At 42.5% G+C, this 5,651-nt stretch overlaps 1 long non-coding RNA gene across 1 annotated transcript; it reads left to right on the plus strand.

The window, feature by feature from the left end:
* The first annotated feature begins 978 nt into the window (after positions 1-978).
* Positions 979-5,406, plus strand: LOC121665332. Its single transcript, XR_006016339.1, has 3 exons — positions 979-1,238; positions 2,959-2,999; positions 4,932-5,406. It is a non-coding gene; the product is annotated as an uncharacterized LOC121665332 (long non-coding RNA).
* The last annotated feature ends 245 nt before the right edge of the window (positions 5,407-5,651 follow it).

Below are 5,651 nucleotides of genomic sequence, written 5' to 3' on the forward strand. Positions count from 1 at the left end.
TAAATTCAATGGATTCAATCCATTATTGTCAGTAAAATAATCCTAAAGTTCATATTTTTGGGTGGGAGGGGGAGAATGGAAAATTCACCTTTAGTGCACTGTAGATTTCTTTCCAACTTTAGAGACTGTTCCCTGTCTCTGAGGGATGGAACCAGTAACCAGTGGCCACTTCCCAGCATCCCTGTGTCCTTTCCCTCCTGCAAACCTGCACTCCCACAGCTCTCCTGGATACACCATTGGCTCCTGCTTTCCTAAGAAAAAAGCTTTCTGCTCTCTGCTCTGCACATACAAACTTTGGAGAAACCTGGGCCTCAGCTCCTTGAGCTCTTTGCCATCTCCCAGACTGGTTCAGGTTCAAATCACAGCACCAGGGCACAGACCAGATGGGGAAAAGTACAGGAGGATGGATAAAATCCCACTGAAGTGGGATGGTTTTCTCAAAGGGTCTTTCAGAGGAAGATGAGATTTTTGTTCTGGTGATTAGGAGACACCTGATTTTCTAGTTAAAAAATGCTCTTAAATGAAGGTAACCTGGTGTTTCCTCCCGAATTTCAGGCTTTTTTAAAGCACGTAATTTGTTTTCTGCATCTTCAGATGCTGATTTGGGGAGCACTGAGCCCATCCTCTTCCCACTCCCTGTTCCCAGGAACTCCAACTGCACCCAGAGCACCCAAACAACACCACTTGTGCCTTTCTTTCCAGTTTTCTCATAGAGAGAGCCTGAATTTCCTAAAAAAATACTCCTAACCCTAAAGAAACGCTGCTGTCACGGGCCAAGAACGAGCAGCTCCCGAGCCTGAGCAGATGCTTTGCCGCAGGAAGAGAAACGGAGCCTGACCCTGGACTTTGGACTGCTCTATCCGTGAGATTTAACAGTTGGGTAACACATTTGATAATTGAGCGTGTTAATATTTTGCAGGAGAGACTGACAAGCAGATTGTTGTCAAATCAAGGCTCCGTCAGGCTGCGGATATTGAAGCTGGCAGAGCCCAATAATTTACGGCTTTCTCCTTCAGCTTCTCATAATTTACTTTCCAGCCACTGAAGGGAAACCTGCAGCCAAAGAAAATTGATGGACTCATCATGCAGACACGACACTCCTGAAACCTCAAATTGCTATTTTATACACATGGTGCAAAGAGGAATGATCAATGGGAACTTGGAAACTCCTCGTTTACAGGAATCCTGGAGAAGCTGCGCCGATCATTTCTGCTCTCCCACTCTCCTGGGACTTGCTGGTATATTCCAAATAATTTCCATTTAGTATTTTCTCTACCCAGTGACCTAGAAATAGTGCAACTACTGACTCTGAGCTATTAGTTTATATTGGTACAGGGTCTTAGGCCCAAGTGGGTGATATTTTGCTAAAACAAGACCCAAAGTCACTCCAACTCAGCCCAACTCTTGTTGACTGTGTGGTCTCACCAAATGGAACAACCCAGCTGCTCATTTTCAGGGCTCAGATTTATGTTTGTTACTAAAGTCATGCCTTTAAAAGGTTTTTGGGAGTTTTTCATTGCACATCATGAGCCCTGAATGGTCTCCATCAGCCGTATATACATGGCAGTAATTTCCTTTCAAGTGCCATAATACACACCTGCAATCATGGGAACACAGTGTTTAAAAATTTCTCCAGTCCTTCCTGAGAACATAAAAAATCAAGAATTGTTTGTATAAATAAAAACCCCAGAGGTTTCCAGATATAAAATGGGATAACTGGGGCATAACACCAGTTACTGAAAACAGGACAGGGCAGGGGGGTGATGTTTCCCAACTGAGTAAAGTCAATTTTTAAAGGCATTATGTGCACGCTGGTTTTAGAATCTGTGTGCCCAAATTCATCATTATTGTCTGCCAATTTATCTGAGTAGAAACCTACCTCAGGCTCCAAAGTGGAACTTGGTGTTGTCACTGGGAAGGAATTGAGGCTGGTGCAAAGGCAGCCAAGCTCTTCCCAAAGCCTCTGTCAGCTGCTTGGAGGGACGCTCAGGCAGCACCGCCATGGGGAAGGGTGGGGGAACTTGCTGAAATTCCAGAAACACATCCAGAACCTACAGAAAAATACCACTGAATGTATTTTCCTAAGAAAGGAAGTCCAGAGAGAGGCAGAAAATTTGCTTCAGCAGGGAGATAAAGAGAAGGGAATAAAGGCTTGGCTTTGCTCGCTGAGACAAGGGGTTTGTACACCCATAACTGTGCATGGATGTGAATGAGCCTAGGGATTCAGGAGGGCTACAGCACATTTCAATAACCCCAGGCTGAGGTGCCTGGCTGAACTGAGCTTTAATATGTGTTTAGGTTTGTTTGTGTTACTTGGGGCGTGTGTCAAGGTATTTGTATTTGTGCTCGTCAGAAACTTGTTGAAATAGGGTGTTTTACGAGCTTGCTGTATTTTAGCTGTGCTGTTCACTCATTGGATATGTGGTAAAATGATCTCTTTTCTTGGGCCTTTTCATCCCTAGTAAAGGTGCTGTAGGATAAAAAGCACAGCTCATGCCACAGAAGAGAAAAAAGATTCTTATAGTCCAAACACGTAAGACAGCAGAAAAAAGAAATCAAAACCCATTTTTCTGAAAATGCAGAATCACTCCCAGTCTGACCTCACAACCTTGTACCCACTGTGTGTTGTAAAAACAAAAGGAGGAGTTTGGAAATAACAGAAGCACACTTGGAAATAACAGATATTAACCTCTATTCCGCAAAAAATTTTCATTTTACTGCATTGGTCCACACCAAGAGCCAAACTGAATCTGGCCAACTCAAATCCATAACAATGCACATTTAAAACATATTTTTAACAGTCACAGAATCCCAGACTGTCCTGAATTGTAAGGGATCATCGAGCCCATCTCCTGGCTTTGCACAACCCCCAGAATCACACCATGTTAATAGACACTCTCCTGTATTTTTGCAGTATTTCAAATGGAATAAAATATACTTCTTCTTTTTTTTTTTAAGTTTTCAGAGATCAGCTGAGGTGAACCTGCTTGAAAAACATGGTAAGCTTCAAATAAAATACCACAGTTCTAAGAAATCCATTAACTGCTCACATCTAAACCTCAGCCTTCCACGCTTCACCCTATAATGCACATTGTTGTCAATTTTTGTCTTATTTACCCCCTGCTAATAGCTGGGCTCAATTCCAAGAAACTTAAGACAATTGTGGAGAGATGCAGATCTAACATTCTTCAAGTTGACAGCCAATAGTTCTGAGCATTTAATTCCCGAGACGGAAGAATCTCCAAATCCTGCTTTTGTAATTCACCCGGGAAAACACATCAGAGCCAAACTGTGTCTGTGCAGCCTGAGTAAAAATGCTATTGTTTGATCCAAGTTGTATCTTTCCTGGCAGATTTGTAGGGATTGATCCTGGCTGACTGGGTTATTTTAATAGGAAGCTGAGCACTAAATTCCTGATGAATTAACATCGTATTGTAACCATCGGCATCTGTCCTCAGCACAGCTTAGGTAAAGGTTCATCTCTTTACCCTTGTTAAAGTTTAAGCAGCTCTGCCAAATTCCACCAGACTTGGCATGTGTGACGTGACTAATGACTCCTCTAAACTTGGAGTCAAAACTTCCAGTGGGAAATGCTCCATCTTCATGTATTTGCCCCCGAGCATTGGCACAGGGAGAAATAAATAAATAACATTATTCCATTTGCTCACGTTGGAAATTTAAGCAGCTAAACACAACTCTGAAAGTTGTACAATGTTTCTGCGTGGATTTGATAAGGGGTTTGTGCTTAAAGCAGAAAACATGAAGGGTCAAGGACCTCCCTCCTCCCTTTAAGGAGAAAACTCCAATGAACAGCCCCAAAACACTTGCTCAGATCCTCAGTGCTGTGGTGCAAAACAAGTCCTGGGGATGAGCTTCAGCCAGTGGGGATCAGGTGGGTTTGCCTGGACCTCACATGGTTCTGCTCATCTTGAATCTCTCCTGATCTAACTAGTCCTCATGTAGCTCTTGAGCCACCTATTCTGGTCCAATGTGATTTAAATGGAATTATTCATCTTTCTTCCCCAGGCTGATTACACCTCTGAGTACCCAAACATTGTGGAAAATACCACCACACTATCTATGAAAACACCACCCCACTATTTGCCTTTTCATTCTTTGTCCTGTTTTTAAGCAATGCTGACTTTATATCCACTTGAAAATCTCTCTGTGTTTATGCCTCCAGGCTATGCTGAAGTCCCAGATTTTTTTTCCCTCTGTGATACGACTAAAACGTGCCCTTCTCTGTTCATCCATCAGCAAACCATCAGCATTTTGTGTCTCCATAGGATCTCTCTGGACCCCCAGATGCCACTCAGGCCCATCTGCTGCTTGCAGGCAGAGCAGGTTGCTGAGGATCTGGTCCAGTCAAACTCTGAACTTTTCTACCTCACCCAGTGCAGTGTTGGGATGCCAATAGCTTCCAAAAACCTATTTTCTCCATTCATCCAAGTAACCCTACATGTGTAGGAAAAGTGACTGGATTCTTCTTTAAATCCACCTGAAAAATTTTCCTTCCTTGGCAGGGCCACAGAGTGATTTGACGTGGGTCAAATTTATGACGTGTAGGCAATTAATATTTGGCTTGGTATTTTCCCATACAATGCTAATTACATCCCAGTCTTTCATCCTGGACTGGAGTTTGCTGTCATGCAGCACTAACACAGATCCATCCCAGGCTACAGCTAAAGCATCCACGGGTGGTCATACAGAAAAATAATTAATCACCCCATTTGCAAGTGAGTCATTAACTGCTGACACAGGTTTTCATCCAAATCCTGGGATTCTGGGACATTCCATATCAGCAGCTGGAGACTTTGATTGGCGTTTTCCTTATTTCAGTATCATGAGCTGTATTAATTTTGTGTGCTTTGCTTCTTGTACAATTCAGTATCCAGAGAGACTGGACAGGGATTTTTTCTGTGTTTATGCAGGTCCACCCTTGTCTGGAACATCCGTGCAGTGCAGCTCTCATGTTTGCCAGCGCAGAGGTTTAGTGTCTCCTGGAGGAGCCTCAAACTCCAGCTTCCATTCCTATCCTACTGTAAAAATAAACTATTCGGAAAATTTACCTAAATTAGGGAAAGATTCTCTAATGAAATATTCACGAGCCTACAAAATGCTTTGCTTTTACTGGAAACAAATGTTTTGCTTTGCCTTATAATGAAATCAAACTTTTGGTCTGGGGGAGAAGAAAACTGGGATAAATCCTTTCTAGAGCAGAATATGCCCCATCGTGTTTATCCATGAGAAACTTGCCCTTTGCAGCTGTTGAGACCTTGTCTTCAACAGCTCCTAACTCCTGCTGACTGCACAGCTTGGAAAAGGGTGTACAAAAAGTTAATATATTGTTGAAAAGCCACCAGCTGGATGCCTTGCCCACCTCTGGGAATCCCTTCCTTTGATGAAAAATAAATATTTACAGTTAAATAAAACCTTGAATGATTTTGGAATAGTTTTTTCAAACAGCAGTGCTACTGTACAGAGTGAAAGGATTCAAAAAACCCCAGTTGGTTCATTTTTTAACTTCAAAGTTTGATGGATACACTCTAAATCCAAGATAAAGTACATTTAGGCCAAAAGGTTTGAAAGGTGATCTCTGGTTCTCCATCATCAGTTCATAAAAATTGGCAAGGTTTTCAGCATCTGTGGGT

This window comes from Corvus kubaryi, unplaced genomic scaffold (assembly GCF_017639235.1).
Source record: "Corvus kubaryi isolate FWS band 111438036 unplaced genomic scaffold, C.kubaryi_AGA036_p1.0 37322, whole genome shotgun sequence".
Taxonomy (NCBI): Eukaryota; Metazoa; Chordata; class Aves; order Passeriformes; family Corvidae; genus Corvus; species Corvus kubaryi.